The sequence below is a fragment of the Cavia porcellus genome, unplaced genomic scaffold (assembly GCF_034190915.1).
Source record: "Cavia porcellus strain 051 isolate PalLab524CR breed Dunkin Hartley unplaced genomic scaffold, mCavPor4.1 scaffold_26, whole genome shotgun sequence".
Classification (NCBI taxonomy): domain Eukaryota; kingdom Metazoa; phylum Chordata; class Mammalia; order Rodentia; family Caviidae; genus Cavia; species Cavia porcellus.
Genome location: NW_026947509.1, coordinates 21,381,782 through 21,403,919, shown reverse-complemented (window position 1 = coordinate 21,403,919; position 22,138 = coordinate 21,381,782).

Genomic DNA, 22,138 nt, shown 5'->3' with positions numbered 1-22,138 from the left:
TTGTAGGCAATCTGCTTCTTTTCCCTGGATGCTTTTAGTATTCTGTTCTTTTGGTGGATTTCTGGAATCTTGATGATTATATGTCTGGGTGTAGATCTGTTTTGGTTGTAGGTGGCTGGAGTTCTGTATGCCTCATTTATCTGGATACCATTTATTTTTTCTATGCTTTGGAAGTTTTCCTTAAATATATCTGTGAATATTCTTTGTAGTTCATTTTTGGTTACTCCTGCTTCTTCACTCATGTGCTTTATTCTTAAGTTATGTATCCTTTTGTCGTCTTCTAGTCTTTGAATTGTTTCTTTCTGGTTCCTCGTTATTTTCAAGAGATCTTTTCTTTCGCGATCAAACAACATAAATCTCTCTTTAAGTTTCAAAAGACTAACTTTAGTTTCTGTCAAGGCATTTTGCTGGTTTACAATGGAATTTTTAGTTTCCTGGTAATCACTTTGGATCTGTTTCATGTATTCTAGGTTGTATTTAAATTCTTCATCAGAGGTTTCTCTTTTTTTTCTGATTTCCTCTGTTCTTCCATCTGTGTTTTCTTGGGAGGGGCTTATCATTTCTTTAATTAATCTTTTTACATCTTGCCTCATTTGGATCAGAAATACAGTGTTAAATTCATCTATGAGGTCATGAAGGTATTTCTTTATGTCCGCTGATGCTGTGTCTAGTATTGGATGGTTACTGCACTGGTTCTCTTCTGTATTTACTTCTCCTGGGCTTATTTTCCCAGGTTTGGCAGCTGGAGAATTTTTTTTATTTCTATCTCTTGTCATGTTTCTGGCTTCTTTCAGACTGGCATGTCCTGGAGGTCTCTCACCCTCTCCATATTGCTTAGCATCTTTCTGATTGGAGTTTTCGCTGCCTTCCCCAATTTACTGTTATCTGAGGTACATGCAAGGATGCAGGGATGGTGCAGGCTAGCCTCAAGCCTCTGAGCCAGTCAATCCACAAGCTAGGCTGTTCCTTGTTGATGTCACAGAGTGACAGTCAACATTATATAGTACAACCATTGTGGAAATCAGTGTGAAGATTTTTCAAATAACAGAAGTTAGACATTCTATATAACCCAGATGTCTCCTTGCTAGGTATCTTTCCCCAAAAGATTAAGCCATCATACTATAGTGATGTATGCATAACAATGTTTATAGTAGCACAATTTATAATAACTAAATCTTGGTAGCAGCCTGCATACCCATTAGCTGATGATTGGATAAAGAAAATTTAGTATCTCTATGTAATGGAATATTACTTGGCTATGAATAAAAAGACATTTGTAGTAAAATGGATGCACCTGGAAAATATAATGTTGACTGAAATAAATCAGACACACAAGCTTAAATACTATATGACAAGTAATAGTTGAAAATTTCCCAAACATGAGAATGGAAACTGATATTTGGATTTAGTGAAGCATATAGAACTTCAAATAGCCATAACCAAAATAAAACTACATCCAGACATATAATAATCACCATCCCAGAAATCCAACATAAGAATAGAATATTAAAAGTTGTTAGAAGAGACAGATAACCCATAAAAGAAAACCTATCATAATCATAGCAGACTTCTCAACATGAACAATGAAGTCAAGAAAAGCATGGAGCAGTGTTTCAGATCCCAAAGGAAAATGACTTTCAACCCAGACTGATATATGCTGCAAAACTGTCCTTGAAAATGGATGCAGAAATAAGATACTTCCAGAGAAGCAAAGATGGTGGATAGATAACAACTGGCTACAGAAGCTTCCTGAGATACTCAACTTAGAATTCAACATAATACAGAGTGGGGAGCCCCAAACAGAAGATAAATTCTCTCATCCCAAGAAAAATTAAGGCAACTCACTGACCATCTGAGGTCTCGCTGTGACTTGCCAAGGTCCCGCTGCGACTTGCCAAGGTTCTGCTGCAACTTGCCAAGGTCCCACTGTGACTTGCCAAGCTGACTGAGGTCCCACCACTTCAACATTGAGTTCAAGGCAGGTAAACTGAGGAGCCATAGCTTGTGCAGCCGGTCGTGTTTTGCCCTGTCTTGCAGCTGCCATGTCGGGGAATCCAGAAAACATAGAATATACTCACAAGATGTGAACTGAATTTACCCCATCCCAATGCTTAGTACTGCTGAGTGCCTTTGAGAAGAACAATCTTCCAGGGCACGATGTTACAAAAGAATTAGCTGCCAAACTGAATTTCAATGAATCAGTGATAAAGCACTGGTTTAAGGACCAGTGTATGGAATGGAAGAAAAATCAGCTAAAAGTGAAGCTAGCTTCATCACCAGGAACATCCACACAGCCCTCTTTAGAGCAGGAGGCTCCACAAAATCCTGTTACAAGTCCTTCACCAATTTTTGTTGACTTCAAATGACCACATCCATGACCCACTGGAGCCCTTGGAGAGTGAGATCACCAGAAGAGATGGAACCTCTGTGTTTGGTTCATCATTTGACACTCAGTGTGACAACATTCAGGGTCAGTATGTGGAGGATTTGGGCAATTTGGACACAGATAAACTTGTAGAACTGTATTATTTGCCTGGGGAAGATGATCCAAGCAGTCTAGATATATATCTCCCCCCAGGCTGCCTGCAGTGAAGCAGTGAGCATGGCGCTGATGGGCAGAGTGACTCTTGACACCCACAATTTTGGACACAAGCCCACATTTTCAAGGACAGCTACCAACTGATTTCCATCTGTATGCAGCAGAGCTTTGAGGACTTGTTATTTCATAGGAGGAAACAAAAATAAAAGTAGCCATCTCCCTGTCAAAAAAAAACATTGAGTTCAGGGGTCAGTGACCCAAAAGGAGAGCTGAGTTGGCAGGGTGCCTACATTGACCTGTGGTGAGTGACAGGAGTGGAGACATTCCATAAATAGGGGGGCTTCAGCAGATGACTTTCTGGGACTAGGCAGGACTGGCAAGTACAACAGGCAGCACTGACTTCAGTCAATTGCTCCCTTCCTGAATGGGATTGGTGGAGTAAGCTAGGCCTGGGTCACGTGACCTGGCTGAGCCCAAATAAGTTATCTGAAATCAAGTCCCTAGAGTAGTGGCACACACTAACCACACTAAACCAGTGAAATCTCAAAAGTTTGACTGACAGTGCAGGCCCCACCATCTTGACTGACCTGGAGGGGAGATGGTGCAAAGAAATACAGTACATGCCACAGCAACTTGACTGATCTCCACACCACCCCACTCCAGCTGTTGCCTCCTACACCTCCGGGCCACCAGTGAGACCTGTCACCATGGGCCCAGGAGTGACTCAGTGCCCACAGGCTGCCCCAGCCCCTGGCCCCACCACCACTGCCTACACAGAGGGGAGGTGGCGCAAACTCCACCACCACCACCACCACCACTGCCACCGTGCTCCAGCCGCTGCCACCCGGAGGGGAGGTGGCACAAAGTAATACAATGCAGGCTACAGGAGCTTCACTGATCCAGAGGGGAGGGGCCAGCATATGTTCTCCCTCTCTGCAACTCACTAGCAAATGGCAGTGTGAAGGGTCATCTAGCCAACATGCTTCAGAAGAATTGTAACCAATGAAGAAAGATACTGGGGCCTCCTGAAGGAGCAAAAAAGATGGGAAGAGGAAGCAACAACAAAAAGTTCCCAGGTCCCAACCCTGAGAACATTGACCCAAGACACGTAAATACAAAGGAGAATGAGAACAGCAAACAGGCAATATCAGACACAGCACCAGTGGACATAAAGAGATACCTTCGGGACCTCATAGATGAGTTCAAAAGTGAAATATTTAGCCAAGTAAAGCAAGATATAAGATAATTAATAAAAGAGATGCTAAGCAACCCTCAAGCAGACACAAACAAAAGAAGGGAGGAACTCAAAACATTTGATGAAGAATATAAAAAAATATAGAATACATGAAGCAGATTCAAAGAGATCACCAGTAAATTTAAAACTCTATGGAAAGATGGCAAGTCAGCTTGAAAGAAAATAAGGATAGATTATCCAAACTGGAGGACAATTTTGCAATGTGGGAGTATGAAAGGGAAAACTTTTTAAAAATAGCAAGGAAACAAGCAGTAACAATACAAAAGCTAGAAGATGACAAAAGGATCTATAACTTGAGAATAAAGAATGTGAATGAAGAAGCTGGTGTAAAAACAAAGGAACTATAAAAGTTATTCACAGAAATAATTAAGGAAAACTTCCCAAACATAGGAAAAGGAAATGATATTCTGATATATGAGGCATACAGAACTCCAGCCACCTACAACCAAAACAGAGCTACATCCAGGCAAATAATAATCAAGATCCCAGAAATTCAATGTAAGAACAGAATATTAAAAGCTGTTAGAGGCAAGAAACATAACCTATAGAGGAATGCCCATCAGAATAATGGCAGACTTCTTGACACAAACCATCAAGTAAAGAAGAGCCTGGAATGAAATATTCCAAGCCCTGAAAGAAAATAACCTCCATCCCAGATTGATATAACCTGTAAACTGTCTCTAAAAATTAATGGAGAAACAAGATGCTTCCAAGACAAAGAGGAACTTGGGAAATTCGCAACCAACAATCCAACTGTACAGAGAATATTGCAGGGCATTCTAGAGAGAGAGAAAAATACTAGGATTCCAGGAACAGTGGAAGAGAGGCCTCAATGAATGGAGCAGAAAACAGAATGAAGAAGATAAGCAGAAAACTGATGACAAAAAAGATCATAACAGAAATGAAGCAGAGAAGATTTTATTCAAAACTGATATGATTGATAGTATCAAGTCTGAGAGTATAGGCAACTACACTGAAGATGACAAGACTCTACGATACACATTCTAGTTTGATAAATGCCAGTTTTTGAAGTTCTTTACTATATACAAAGTTGTGTTTTTATTAATACTGTTATGTATTGATATATTCAATTATACTATGTCTGATGATATCGCCAATTCTATTGGAGATAACAAGAGACAACACAAGAACCATGGTAGAACTCTTTGCACAATGGTATTATATGTTTATTTCATTTCATGTGTTTATAGGAACATGTTTTGTTTTTCCTTGCTTTGTTTTGTTTCTCCCTCTAATATAGAAAGCATAGAAATACATGTTAAGGCTCATGCATGTGTAGAATCTATAAACAGTTCATGAGAACTGATCTTATGACACATGATGAAATGAACAGATACTTTGAAGAAAAAGTAACACTAAAGTACCCTGTGCTGATCCTGAAGTGTCATAATGTGAAACCCAGAAATAGTATTATTCTTTGTTCAGAGTGATATTAGCCTGCTTGGGTTTATTCAATCTCAACATAATTGAAGATATGGATAACTGCATGTACGTTTAAGTGTATAGGATTGATAACCATATTTCTAAGTTTTTGTTGGATAGTTGAACAGAACTGGGTGCAATCTCACTGTTTGAATTCCCACTTTGTATGGTGTTCTTTATTATCTTGAATTTGTAAGAAGACAATCTGTAATAATCAACTAGTGATTTCTTACTGTTTATTTTTTCTTAGAAATTATGTATTATTTCTACTCATTTTGTTTTGTTTAGTCTTTCTTTACATTAAATTTTTAAAAAGACACTACAGTACCCAGTGATGATCACAGAGTGTCATGATGTGAAATCCAGGGATACTATTATTCTTTGTTCAGAATGATTTTAACCTGCTTTCATTTGTTTAATCTAAACATAAATGAAGATATGGATAACTGCATGTATGTTTAAGTGTATAGGATTGACAACAATATTATTAAGTTTTTGTTGGACTGTTGAACAGAACTGTTTTCCATCTTGCTGTTTGAATTCCCACTTTACATGTTCCACTCTTGTACCTTGAACAACTATTTGTAAAATGACAATAATATGTAAACATCAACTAGTGATTTCTTAATGTTTTTTTTCCTCTGAATGTATGTATTATTCTATCTATTTTCTGTTTGTTTAGTCTCTTTTTAAATAAAATTTAAAAAAAGAAATAACATATTTCCATGACAAAGACCAGCTGAAGAACTTCATGACCACCAACCCTGCAAAGAATAATGAAAGCTATTCTATATAAACATGGGGAAAAGCTCCCACTAAGCAAGGCAAACAATAAAACAGAGTGGAAAGGTAAAAAATCAACAGCAGAAAAATAGCATGTCAAAAGTAAACCAATATATATCAGTTATAACCATTAATGTAAATGGTCTCAATTCACCAATTAAAAGAAACAGACTGGCATAATGGGTCAAGAAACAACATCCAAATATATGCTATCTGCAGGAAACCCATCTAACCAAAAAGAAAACTCATAGACTGAAAGTCAAAGGATTGAAAACGTACTCCATGAAACAGGATTCCCCCAAAAAAGCAGGGGTAGCTATTCTGTTTGCAGACAATATGAACTTCAAACCAAGAATGATCCAAAGAGATAAAAAAGGCCACTACATACTAGTTAGGGGAAAACTTCAAGAGGAAGAAATAACAATCTTAAATATTTAGGAGCACCCATCAATACAAGACAGATATTAACAGAAATGAAAAATCAAACAAGCAATTATAACAGGAGACCTTAACATGCTATTGATACAAAGGGACAGATCAACAAAGAAAATTGGCAAAGAAACAAAAGAACTGAATCACATCTGTGAACAAATGGACATGGTAGACGTATTCCATCTAACATTATCAGAATATACATTCTTCTCAGCAGCACATGGAACGTTCTCTAAAATAGACACAGAACATGCTTACATAAATGCAAAAGAATTGAAATTATCCCATACATGTTACCAGATCATAGCATCATGAAACTAGAAATTAATGACAAAAGAAAAGGCAAAACCCTACAAACACATGGAAAGTGAAAAATACACTCTTGAGCAATCAATGGGTCACAGAGGAAATTAAAGAAGAAACTAAACAATACCTACAAGCAAATGAAAATACAAATACAACTTACTGGAATCTGTGGGATGCAATGAAAGCAGTCCTCAGAGGAAAATTTATTGCACTGAGTTCCCACATCAGGAAAACAGAATGCACACAAATAAACAACCTGATGCTACATATCAAACATCTAGAAGAAGAAAAGTCAAACTCAAAGCCAATAGAATGGAGGAGGAAATTATAAAGGTCAGTGCAATAGAGACTAAGAGAACAATGCAAAGAATCAATGAATCAAAGAGCTGGTTCTTTGAAAGAATAAATAAAATTGACAAGCCTCTAGCCAACCTTATTTTTAAAAAGGAAAGAAAAAATGCAAATTCATACAATAAGGAATGAAAAGGGTGAAATCATCACAGACCCTGTGGAGATACAGAAGATCATCAATACCTATTTCAAAAACCTCTACTCTCATAGGTTTGATAACACAAAAGAAATGGACAGATTCCTAGAAACATATGAAGTACCAAAGCTATGAAGATGTAAAACTGCTGAATAACCCAATTTCTATTAATGAAATTGAAAATGTAATTAAATCCAGGTCCAGGTCCAGATGGATTCACTGTGAAATTCTACAAGAAATTCAAAGAAGATTTAATGTGAACACTTCTCAAACTCTTCAATGCAGTTGAAAGGGAAACAGTTCTCCCTAACACATTCCTGGAAGCAAACATTACTCTAACACCAAAACCTGAAAAAGACCCAACCAAAAAAAGAACTAAAGGCCAATCTCCCTAACGAACATAGATGCAAACTTGTCAATAAAATATTGGCAAACAGAATGTAGCAAGTCATCAAGAATATTATATACCATAATCTAATAGGGTTCATCCCAGGAATGGAGATATGGTTCAACACATGCAAATCAAAAAATGTAATCCATCATATCAATAGAGCCAAAAATAAGAATCACATGATCATTTCTATAGATGCAGAAAAAGCTTTTGATAAGCTCCAACACTTATTCACGATAAAAAAAAAAACCTTACAAAAACTAGAATAGATGGTCTTTACCTCAATGATAAAACTATCTATGACAAACCAACAGTCAGCATCATATTAAATGGCCAAAAACTGATAGCCTTCACCCTAAAATCAGGAACAAGACAAGGATGTCCGTTATCACCACTCCTATCCAATACAGAGCTGGAAATACTAGCCAGAGCAATTAGACAAGAGAGAAAAATAAAAGGATAGGAAAAGAAGTTAAATTACCATTATTTACAGATGAACTGATACTCTACATAGAAGATCCCAAAACTCTATTAAAGACTCCTACATCTAATAATTGAATTCAGTAATATAGCTGGATACAAAATCAACACTCAAAAATCAGTAGCATGCCTGTCCACTAACAATCAAACCTCGGAGAGAGAAATAAGAGAAGTCACACCCTTCACAATATCATCCAACAAAATGAAATACTTAGGAATTAATATAACAAAAGAAGTAAAAGATCTATTGAGGGAAAATTATAATACCCTGAAAAAGAAATCAAAGGACCTCAGACATGGAAATACATCTCTTGTTCATGGATAGGAAGAACAAACATTGTGAAAATGGCCATTCTCCCAAAATTGTTATACAGATTTAATGCAATCCCAAGCAAAATGCCACTAGCATACCTCACAGATCTAGAGAAATCACTCCTAAAATTCATCTGGAAACAGAGGAGACCTAGAATAGCAAAAGCAGTTCTGGGTAACAAAAGCAAGGCAGCAGGCCTCACAACCCCAGACTTGAAGTTATACTACAAAGCTACTGTAATAAAATCAGCATGGTATTGGAATAAAAACAGAGCTGAAGATCAGTGTAATAGATTAGAAGATACAACTACAGCTACAAACATACTCAGCCACTTTATCTTTTATAAAGGAGCCAAACACATTCACTGGAAGAAAGATAATCTCTTCAATAAATGGTGCTGGAAAAATTGGTTCTCCGTACACTGAAAACTTAAACTAGACCCATGCCTATCACCATGTACTAACCTAAAGTCTAAATGGATCAAAGATCTGAATGTTAAAACAGAAACACTAAATTTGTTGGAAGACAAGTAGGTAGAAATCTTGAAAACCTAGGAGTAGGTAGAGAATTCATGAACAAGAGGCAAACCACACACTTTACAGGATCAATAACTGGGATCGTGTCTTACTAAAGAGTTTTTTCATGTTGAAAAAAATCTCCAACATAGGGGCTGGGGATTTAGCTCTGCAGCATAAGCGCCTGCCTTGCAAGCAGGCAGTCATGAGTTTGATCCCTGGTACCAATTTAAAAAAAAAAAAAAAGAAATCTCCAGCATAGTGAAATGAAAACCCACAAACTGGGAAAAAATCTGAGTGAACGGTCCCTCAGACAAAGGACTTCTGCCTAAAACATATAAAAAATTTAAAAACTCAGAACCCTGAAATTCAAAGACCCATTCCAAAATTGGTTATCTGAGATGAATACACAGTTCTCAGACAAAGAAATACAAATGGAAGGTAAATACATGAAAAAAAGTTCATTATCATTGGTCATTAGAGAAATGCAAATTAAAACAACACTGAGGCTCCATCTCACTCCAGATAGAATGGCCAGGATCAAGAAAACTACCAATAATAAATGCTAGAGAGGCTTCAGGGGAAAAGGAATTCTTCTGCACAGTTTTTGGGAATGTAGACTGGTGCAACCACTGTGGAGGTCAGTCTGGAAGTCCCATTTGAACCAGCTATTTCATTTCTGGGGATATTCCCAGAAGAACTGAAAACATCATAGCACAGTGATATATGTGCACTCATGTTTATAGCAGCACAATTTGCTCCAGATCTTGGAAACAACCTAAATGCCCATCAACTGAAGAATGGATAAAAAAGACGTGGTATTTTTATACCATTGAGTACTGCTCTGCCATAAAGAATGATCACATTGAGATATATAGATAGATAGATAGATAGATAGATAGATAGATAGATATGCAACTTGAGACTATACTCATAAGTGAAATAAATCAAACTCACATGTGTAAATATCATATAGTCTACCTAGTATAAGAAATGGTAAGAATACATAAGACACAAAAAACTCAATAAATGCAGTGAAAGATAAAAATCTGCTTAAAGGAGAAAAAATTATGTATCAGGGAAGAGGAGGAAAAAGAAAAATGAAGGGAAAAGAAAAAATATCTAAAATTATATAAACACACTTATGATAGCTAAGATGATTGCACTACAAATTCTGTAAGTCCTTAGAACAAAATAGTTAACATTCATAGGGTTGGAACAATGTGTATATTATTGTATGGTGATCTGAGGAACTGTTGAAGATCATTATGTAAAATAACAACTCTAGTTACACTCATACCATCGTGTTTTGAAGGTCTATATTGTCAGTGTTCTGGGCTCTTTGCTATTGTTGTTTATATGTCTTTTTTGTTTTGTGTTTTTTTAAGAATTTGTTTTGTCTTGTTTTTCCTTCTAATACAGAAAGGATAGGTATATGTAGAGACTCATGCATGTGTAGAACTTCTAAACAGTTTATGAGAATCAATTATATAATGCTCAATGAAATGAACAGCTACTTTGAAGAAAAAGAGACACTAAGTTACCCAGTGCTGATTCCATAGCATCGTGCTGTGTAATTCAGAAATACTATTATTCTATGTTTAGAGTGATTTTAGTCTGTTTTGTTTTGTTTAATTTCAACATACATGAAGGTATGGACAGCTATTTCGAAGAGAATGAGACACATTATGGCAGCCCTTGTTGACTTCACTATTGTCTGGTCTTGAAGACCTAAAATGCCTTTATCAACCTATTCTGATCAGTTTTATACTATTTTGTTTAGTATGAATTCATTGTATATGAAGATATGGACAACTATTTGGAAGAAAACAAGAGACAATATGATAGACAGTGAAGATCTCCAGTGGTCTTGCTTTAAAATCTGTGTCTCACCTGGTGGCTGGGGTAAGTCCACGCGACATCCAGAGCCCCAGGTAGACTATAAGATCATCTCTTCCAGAGCTCAAGGACCCACCCAGAGCCCAGTCACACTGGGCTGCGCTTGGCAGGTTTCAGGCCTGCCCAGAACATACCCAGTGACATTTTCCCAAACCGGGAAACTCAGCTGGCAGCAGGATTGAGTCCACGTGCCTTCCAGAGCCCAGGTAGATGATAAGATCATCTCTTCCAGAGCTCAAGGATCCATCCAGAGCCCAGGCAGGGATTTGAGAGTAGATGAAGTGAGTTCCAGGGCATTGGTCTTCACTCAGGGAGGGTTTTAACCCATCATCCACAGTGTTAAGGTGCCTGCCCAACTACCTAGAACACTGAAGGTGGCACAGGAGGGCCTGAGGGCCTAACCGGACCAGGATCAGCAACTTTCATTCAATCCTAGGAGCCGAGGGCACAGGAGACTACTTCCAGCACATCCAGGGGAAGTCTTGGAACAACACTTGAAGCACAGAAATAATAGGAAAATGACAAAGCAAAAGACCAAAATGCAATCTCAAACCTCCAGCCCATCCCAAGAAACCTTAAGAGTTATGTACATAGAAGAAAATATATGCCACACACCTGAAATATCTGAAATAATAACAACTGAAATAAAGAAGCAACTCCAGGAAAGTTTGAAGGAATTCAAACTAGAAATAATCTCCCAGGTAAAATAAAGAACTGATAAAAGAAATGAAAGAGATGCTGAACATATCTAAAGAAGACACAGTTAAAAAATTAGAGGAACTAAACAAAAAGATAGAATCCCTGGATGAACACTATAAGAAACAAACAGAATACATAAAGTAAATGCAAAGAGACATATAGGAAACCAAAAGTTCAATTGAAAGTTGTAAAAACCACCTCAATGAAAGTGGACATAGAACTTCAGATCTCGAAGACAAAATTGCAGCTAATGAACAGGAAAGGTAAGATCTTTTTAAAAATAACAAGAAATCAGGAAATCACAATTCAACAGCTGCAAGATGAAGCAAAGAAAAACAACATAAGATTGATAGGGACTAATGAAAAAGAAGGGGACAACATAAAGCATGTCAAGAGGATATTTAGAGAAGTAATAGCAGAAAATTTCCCAAATATGAGAATGGAAACTGACATCAGGATCAGTGAAGCATATAGAACTCCAGATAGTCATAATCAAAATAAAACTACACCCAGACATATAATAATCACCATCCCAGAAATCCATCATAAGAATAGAATATTAAAAGCTGTCAGAGAGAAGTCAGATCACCTATAAAGGAAAATCTATCAGAATCAGAGCAGACTTCTCAGCACAAACAATAAAGTCAAGAAGAACATGGAGTGAAGTATTTTAGATCCTAAAGGAAAATTATTTCCAACATAAACTGTTGTACCCTGCAAAACTGTCCTTCAAAATGGATGGAGAAATAAGATAATTCCATGACAAAGAACAGCTGAAGAACTTCGTGATCACCACATCAGCCCTGCAAACAATACTGAAAGACAGTTTAGATACACATAGGAAAAAATTACTAAGCAAAGCAGACAATTAAACAGAACAGAAAGATAAAGATTCAACAGCAGAAAGATAACGTATGAATATATAACATATAATCATTAATGTAAATACACCAATTAAAAGAAACAGACTGGCAGAATGGATCAAGAAACAACATCCAATCATATGCTGTCTCAAGGAACCCATTTAACCCAAAAGGATACTCACAGACTGAAAGTCAAAGGATGGAAAACAATACTTCATGCAACAGGAACCCCCCAAAGAAAGTGGGTGTAGCTATTCTGTTTGCAGACAATGTAAATTTCAAACCAATAATGATCAGAAGAGATAAAGTAGGTCATTACATACTGGTTAGGGGAAAACTTTAAGAGGAAGAGATAACAATCTTAAATATAAATGCACCAAATTCCAAAGCACCCAGTTATATAAAGCAAGTATAAACAGAAATAAAAACCAAATTGGCAGTAACACAATTATAACAGGAGACCTTAACACACCATTGACACCAAAGGACAGATCAACCAGACAGACAATCAGCAAAGAAATAAAAGAACTGAATCATACCTGTGAACAAATGGACTTGATAGATTTATACAGAGTGGTCCATCCAACAACATCAGAATACACATTCTTCTCAGCAGTACATGGGACATTCTCTAAAATAGACCATATATTAGCCCACAGAACATATTTAAATAAATACAAAAGAGTTGAAATTATCCCATGCATGTTATCGGATCATAGCACCAAGAAATTAGAAATTAATGATAAAAGATACTGCAAAAGTCCCACAAACACATAGAAACTGAATAACACACTCTTGAGTAATCAGTAGGTCACAGGGAAAATTAAAGAAGAAATTAAGCAATACTTACAAGCAAACGAAAATACAAATACAACTTAACGGAATCTATGGGATGCAAGGAAAGCTCTCCTCAGAGGGAATTTTATTGCACTGAATTCCCATATCAGGAAAACAGAACGAATACAAATAAATAACCTGGTGCTACATTTCAAACATCTAGAAAAAGAAGAGCAAGTCAAGCCCAAAGCCATAAGAAGGGAGGATATTATAAAAATCAGAGCAGAAATCAACACAATAGAGACTAAGAAAACAATCCAAAGGATCAATAATCAGAGTTGGTTCTTTGAAAGAATAAATAAAATTGATAATCCCCTAGCCAACCTTATTTTGAAAAGGGAAGAAAAAGCTCAAATTCATGCAATAAGGGATTAAAAAGGCAAAATCACTACAAATTCTGTAGAAACATAGAAGATCATCAGCACCTATTTTGAAAAACCTCTACTCTCAAAGGTTTGATAACACAGAAGAAATAGATTCCTAGAAACATATGAAGCACCAAAGCTAGGTCAAGAAGATGTAAAACTGCTGAGTAACCCAATTGCTATTAATGAAATTGAAAATGTAATTAAGTCCTTATCTACAAAGAAGAGCCCAGGACCAGATGGATTCACTGTGGAATTCTAAAAGAAACACAGAGAAGACTTAATGTCCATACTTCTCAAACTCCTCAATGAAATTGAAAGGGAAGTAATTCTTCCTAAGTCATTCCTAGAAGCAAATACTACTCTAGTACCAAAACCTGAGAAACAGCCAACTAAAAAAGAGAACTACAGGCCAGTCTCCCTAATGAACACACATGCAAAAATTCTCAATAAAATACTGGCAAACATGATGCAGCAAATCATCAAGAAGATTATACACCATGACCAAATGGGAATCTTCCCAGGTATTCAGGGATGGTTCAACATACATAGATCAATAAATATAATCCACCATATCAATAAAGCCAAAAATAAGAATCACATGATCATTTCTATAGATGCAGAAAAAGCTTTTGATAAGGCCCAACATTCATTCATGATAGGAACCTTACAGAAAATTGAAATAGATGGTCTTTACCTCAATATGATAAAGGGCGTCTATGACAAACCAACAACCAGTATCATACTAAATGGCCAAAAACTGAAGGCCTTTACCTTAAAGTCAGGAACAAGACAAGGATGTCCCTTATCACTGCTCCTATTCAATACAGTACTGGAAATACTAGCCAGAGCAATCAGACAAGAGAGAAATAAAAAGGGTAAAGATAGGAAAAGGAGTTAAATTATCATTATTTGTGAATGACATGATACTCTACATAGAAGACCCCCAAAACTCCATTGAAAGTCTCCTAGTTACAGTAAATAAATTCAGCAATGTAGCTGGAATCAAAAATCAATACTCAAAATAGCATTCCTATACACTAACAACAAAATCAAAGAGAGAGAAATAAGAGATGCCACACCCTTCACACTAGCATCCAAAAACATGAAATACTTAGCAATTACTCTCACGAAAGAAGTTAAAGACCTATACAAGGAAAATTACAATACACTGAAAAAAGAAATCAAAGAGGATCTCAGAAAGTGGAAAGAAATCCCTTGCTCATGGATAGGAAGAATAAATATTGTGAAAATGGCCATTCTCCCAAAACTGTTATACAGATTCAGTGCAATCCCAATAAAAATACCATCAACATACCTCATAGATAGAGAAATCACTCCTAAAATTCATCCTGAACCAGAAGAGACCTAGAATAGCAAAAACCATTCTAAGCAGCAAAGGCAAGGCAGGAGGTATCAAAATCCCTGACTTGAATTTATACTACAAGGCATCTGTAATAAAATCAATATGATACTGGAATAAAAACAGACCTGAAGATCAATGGAATAGATTAGAAGATACAACCATAACTACAAACACACTCAACCACTTTATCTTTGATAAAGGGGCCAGACATGTTCATTGCAAGAATGACAGTCTCTTTAATAAACAGTGATGGAAAAACTGGCTCTCCACATGCCAAAAACTAAAACTATACCCATGCCTATCACCATGTACTAAACTAAAGTCTAAATGGATCAAAGATCTGAATGTTAAAACAGAAACACTAAATTTGTTGGAAGACAAGTAGGTAGAAATCTTAAAAACCTAGGAGTAGGTAGAGAATTCATGAACAAGAAGCAAACCACACGTAAAATACTTTACAGGATCAATAACTGGGACCGTGTCTTACTAAAGAGTTTTTTCATGTTGAAAGAAATCTCCAGCATAGGGGCTGGGGATTTAGCTCAGCAGCATAAGCGCCTGCCTTGCAAGCAAGCAGTCATGATTTTGATCCCTGGTACCGATTTTTAAAAAAAATCTCCAGCATAGTGAAATGAAAACCCACAAACTGGGAAAAAATCTGAGTGAATGGTCCCTCAGCAAAGAACTTCTGTCTAATACATATAAAAAATTTTAAAACTCAGAACCCTGAAATTAAAAGACCCATTGCAAAATTGGTTATCTGAGATGAATACACAGTTCTCAGACAAAGAAATACAAATGGAAGGTAAATATTTGAAAAAAATGTTCAATATCATTGGTCATTACAGAAATGCAAATTAAAACAACACTGAGATTCCATCTCACTCCTGAAAAAATGGCCACGATCAAGAAAACTACCAATAACAAATGCTGGAGAGGCTTCCGGCAAAAACGAATTATTCTGCACGGTTGTTGGGAATGTAGACTGGTGCAACCACTTTGGAGGTCAGTCTGGAGATTCCTCAAAAAGCTGGGATTGGAAGTCCCATTCAACCCAGCTATTCCACTTCTAGGCATATTCCCAGAAGAACTGAAAACATCATAGCACAGTGATATATGTGCACTCATGTTTATAGCAGCACAATTTGTAAAGGCCAGATCTAAGTGTCCATCAGCTAAGGAATGGATAAAAAAGTTGTATTTTTATACAGTGGAGTACTACTCAGCTATAAAGAATGATCACCTTGAGATATTTATAAATAAATGGACGCAGCCTGAGACCATATTCAAAGTGAAATAAATCAAACTCACATCTATAAATACCGTATTGTCTCCCTAGTGTAAGAAACAGTAAAAATACATAAAAGTATAGGGTAATCATGTATCCCCATTGCTTTGAAACGTTATAATGTTTTCATTCATTAGTTGGAATGCTTTTATTCTGGGTTGTTTGATTTTATTGTCTGTGATGGTATGAACAGCTATTTTGAAGAAAACAATACTATAATAGCTAGTGCTGATTTAATATCATCTTGTTTTAAAGTCCTACCATGCTTTTGTTCTTTTGTCTCATTGGTTTTATCATGTTGTATCTTATTATATATCATATATCATGTTGTATCTTATTATAAACAAATTTTTTATGGACAAGGAGATAATATAGAACCACTGTTCATTTTCTGTTGTTTCTGAATACCCTGTAATACTTTCATTCTCTTGAATGGTTTTATACTATCTTGTTATGTTTGATACTATAGTGTATGAAGGTATACTCAAATATTTCAAGGAAAGAGACACTATCTTAGCTACTGTTATGTTGGGTTGTCTTGTGGTAAAATACTATGTTGCTTAAATTGTTCTGTTCTGATCTGTTTTGTTATGTCCTCTTTTATCTTAATCTTTTTAAAATAAAAAAAGAAATTGTAACCAACATGGGAAGTGCTTGGGACACAGCTACCCACTTGTTTGAAAGAACTCAAGAAAATGTCAAGATTAAGAAGCAAAAGGCAAACCCTGTACTCCAACCCAAGCAGAGCAAGTCCAGGAGATGAAAACATGGAAGAGATTGGGAGTCACACAACTGAAGTTTCTGAAGTGGTGTCAACTGCAGTAAACAGACAACTTCATGAAGCTATAAAAGAAATTAGAACAGAGCAGTGTCTCCTGAGATCTGCGCCATGTTGGAACTTAGGACTCTGGGAAGCCAAGCAAGCACCTCCCCTCCCTGGTAAGCGGCGGCAGGGTGGCCGACTGCAGCCCTTCCAGGGGGAGAACCAGCAGTGTCTCTTGAGATCCACGCCATGTTGGAACTGAGGACGCTGTGAAAAAAATAACCAGCCTGCCTCCCTGCTTAGCAATAGTGAACCTACTGCTACATGGCCTAGAGTCAAATATCCCACTTCCCCTATCCTCCTTCTTCTTCTCCTCCTCCCCACCCATTAGCAAATGGGAACCAGAAATCTGAGTATCTCCTGGGAGGATGACCATAGCAAATAAGGGGGACTTCCTTCTACCATTTCTTTGAAGGCAAATATTTTTATTACTGTTTTGCTCTTTCCTGATTAATGGTACTGCTCTATTCAATATTCTGTTTTGATAAGTTCTGTAGTGTTCTATATTTCATCTCATTTTGATATATGTGATTGAAATAACAACTATTATAAAGATAACAAAATATACTGTGATACCTATTACTGTTATCCTGGTAACCTGCTGTTAAGTTCTGTACCAGTTTCACTGTACAATCTTAGTTGGCTTTATTCTGACTTGTTCTGTTGTATACTTTCAAAATAAAATTTAAAAAAAGAAATTAGAACAGAAATACTATCTCAGGTAAAAGAAGTGAAAAACATAATAAAGTAATTGCTAAGCATGTCTAAAGAAAACATATATAAAAAATAGAGGAGCATAGGACAATGAGGAAAACCATGAATAAACAATATAAGAGAGATTTAGAATGTATAAAACAGATTCAAAGATATATCGAGTAAATTAAAAACTCTATTGAAAGAAACAGAAGATAGACTTTCTGGCAAAACCACTGGAAAGAAACTGAAGTGAGATTTTCAGACCTTGAAGATAGATATGTAGGTTGTGATTGTGAAAGGAAAGAACTCTTTAAAATGACAAGGAATCTAGAATGAACAATTTAATGACTTAAGAAGATGAAAAGCAAAATAATTTAGTGACTTAAGATGCAAAGCAAAATAATAGGTATCAGTGAAAAATCAGAGGCCAACACAAATGACATTAAAACTATTTATAGAAGTAATAGCAGAAAACTTCCCAAACATGGGGAAAGGGTGTGATATACAAATAAGTGAGGCATATAGAACTCCAGCTAGCCATAACCAAAATAAATCTACATCCAGACATACAATAATCAAGATTCCAGAAATTCAACACTAGAACAGAATATTAAAAGCTGTTAGAGAAAAAAAAAACAGATCAAAACTCACCAAAATCACAGAGGGCTTCTCAACACAAGCTATCAAGTCAAGAAGAGTTTGGAGTAAAATATTTCAAGTCCTGAAAGAAAACTTCCAACCCAGATTGATGTACCCTGAAAAACTATCTTTCAGAATTAATGGAGAAACAAGATACTTCCATGACAAAGAAAAACTGAAGGAATTCATGACCACCAAACCAACCATACAAAGAAACTGAAAGATATGTTAGAGAGAGATTTAAAAAAAGACCACGGCTCCAGGAACAGTGGCACAAGGGGGTCACCAAGCAGGGCAGACAACTGAATGGAGGGGAAAAGTAGGCAGCCAAGGGCAGAAAAATAGCATGGCAGAGATGAACCAGGGCATGTTGGCCATAATCATTAATGTAGATGATCTCAGTTCACCAATAAAAAGAAACACAGGCAAAGTGGATCAGGAGACAAGGTCTATCAACGTACTTTATTCAAGAAACACATTTAACTCAAAAGAAAAATCTTAGACTAAAAATCAAAGGAGAAAAAACAATGCTTTATGTGACATGGTATCAGAAACAACTGCAGAATGGATAAGAAAGATACGGCATTTCTACACAATGGAAAGCTACTCAGCTATAAAGAAAGATAATCTCAAGACTCTTGTACATAAGTGGATACAACTTGAAATCATGTTCATGGATGAGATAGTTCAGAGTCATGTGGGCAAACACTGTGTTGTCTCCCTAGTATAAAAAAACTAAAGGAGTTAGTGGGACCCAAAATGCACAATAGATGTTGTGAAGGTGAAAGAAGAAGAGATATCTAGAGCAGGAAGACGGTGGCCATTGTTAATCTGTATCCTATTTTGAAACCGTGAATTGTTTTCATTGTTCTGTTAGCTTGATTTTATTCTTTCATATTTGATATTTGATTCTTTCATATTTGACGGCATGGACAGCTATTTCAAAAATAACAAAATGTATTATAATAGTCAATATTGATTTCCTATTATCTTGTTTCAAATTCCTGTAGTGCTCTTTGTTTTGTTTTGATTGACTTTATCTGTTCTGTTTGATTTTAATATGCCCGATGGTATGGGCAGTTATTTTAAAGATAGCAAAAGGCGTTATGTAGCTATTATTGATTGCCTTTTATATTGTTTTGATGCCTTGTATCAGGTTCATTGTTTCGTTTTTGTTGACTATTCTATTTTGCTTTGTTTGATTTATTATGTCTGATGGTATAAGCAGCTACTTTGAAGATAATGAGATACACTGTGATAGCTACCATTGTATTCCTGTTGTTTTGAAATTCTTATTGCTTTCATTGTTTTGTTTTGATTGCTTTATTCTGTTCTGTTTTGTTTGATTTTATTGTGCATGATGGTATAGGAAGTTATTTTGAAGACAGCAAGAAGCATCATGGTAGCCATTGTTGATTTTCCTTTTATTTTGGTTTGAAGCCTTGTATCACGATCATTGTTTTATTTCAATTGTCTCTAATCTGTTTTATTTCTTTTGGTATTATTCTCTTCAAAAAAAACTCAAAAATTTTTAGACCTCTCCAAATAAAAGACAAAATCAAAACATGGGCAATAAAAATGAATAGAAATAAAGTGCAAATGAAAAAACATTGAACAGCTCTGGCTATTAAAAAAAAGCAATTTAAGACAACACTGAGGGCCATATTACTCCAGAAAAAAAGAGCTACCATCACGAAATAAAATACCAAATTCTAGTGAAGTGTAGGGGTAAGGAAAACTTTTCTAAGTTTTTGGTGAGAATATCAACTAGTACAACCACTGTAAAAATCAGTATAGAAATTCCTCTCAACCCTAGGTATCATTGCAAATGAGTTAAAGATATTGTACTATAGTGATGCCTTCATACACAAATTTTTATTTTATTTTTTATTTTAAAGAAAATAAAGTAGAATAAAACAAATAAAAATAAACCAGTGTAAGTGACAAGGACTTCATGAAAACGACAATAGCTACCATAATGCCTTTTGCTGTCATCATAATAGCTGCAGATACCTTCAGACACAGTAAAAATCAAGCACAATAGAATAGAACAGAAATAATAAAAACAAAATAATGAATGCAATAAAGGACTTCAAAACAATCCAATAGTAAATCCAAAATAACTGCCATAATATGTCTTGCTACCTTTTGAATAGCTGATCACGCCATCAGATTTAACATCAACAAAACAAAGAGAATAAAACCCAGCCCAACAAAACAATGAAAATGATATGGTTTCCAGGCAGGGATCACCCCCCCCCCCCGCCATGAGGCCTAGTTCTCTCCCTCCACAGTGTGTGAACGGCACTGACTCACAGAGAGACGCTTGAGGGTGGCTATCCCCACTCTGGCAACATGCTGCAGATGGCCCCATTTTTAGAGCAGCACAGGTAGTAATATCTTGGAAGAGGACTATATGCCCACCAACAGTAAATGGATAAAGAAAATATAGTATTCATATAACATGGCATTCTATCCTACCATAAGGAAGGACAGTGTTGGCTTCAGCAGCACATATGCATGAAGAATACATTTGAGCAATTTATCCATGAGGTCATAATAAGTGAAATGAATCAGACATACAAGCTTAACTATTGCATTGTTTCTCTTCTATGAGAAACCCAAAGTATACATAAATTGAAATGCCAAGTAAAAGATAGATAATAGGGAACACATAGATAGATTTTTTGCATATGGGAGGGGGATCAAGAGATGGAGAAAAAGGGAGGTTGAGGGGATTTAAAGGAGGAGGTGGGTAGGTAAAAGGGATGTAAAAAGAATTGACATGTTAAATACACTTACAGACTCCCCACAGTGAGTGTACTCATTATGTGCTGCAAATGCAGTGATAAAAATTAAAACTAAATTGGGCATGGTGGCATATGCCTATAATCCCCATACTTGAGAGACTGAGGCAGAAGGATCATTGTGGATTCAAAACCAGCCTGGGCTACAAAATGAGCTCAAGGCCACTGTGAACTGCATAGCAAGATCTGTCTCAAAAAGAAAAAAAATTTAAAACTTAGGAAAAAAACCTTCCCAAAGATTTTCCCCATTGGCCTTTTAGCTGTGAAGGTGTATTATCAATCAAGTCAATTCTATCTACTCCCTGACAGCCCTTAAAATGATAATATGGTTCTTTTATCCCACCTATCCAACTTGGGTGTTCTCTATTCTCCAATAAAAAGTCACCAGTTATCACTAAGCAACTTTGATCATGAGATAAATGACATTTATTAGTATCACTTCTTACCAGGAAGATATTGATTTTTCTAGAGCTTGAAACGCATGAGCATAATAAAAAATCTTCCTTTGGTTCACAGATTTCTCCTGATTAAATTGTTTGTGGAGCTACCTAAATCTCCATTTCTTTAAAAGGGCACAAAAGTATCACCAAGCCTTGGTGTAGGATGGAAAAAGACTGAGAAGATATATGAGACTCTGATTCCCTTAGTATCATTGGATACATACCCATTCATATGCACTTTGGAGTTGTGCTCCAGCAAAAGAACTTTTGGATCCTTCAAAGGAGAAGACGGGAAGAAAACCATGAGGAAAAAAGAGAAAGATAAATGCCTTCCCGCTGCCCAGGGATCATAATCATCTGCTCTCAGTCTTCATCTAAAGTTGTCCTCCAAATGCTAGTCAATCCCCCTAACAGTGACGCAAATTTATACTCTGATATTTTTCTTCATATGGTACTCTTGCGCGGCCTCTTT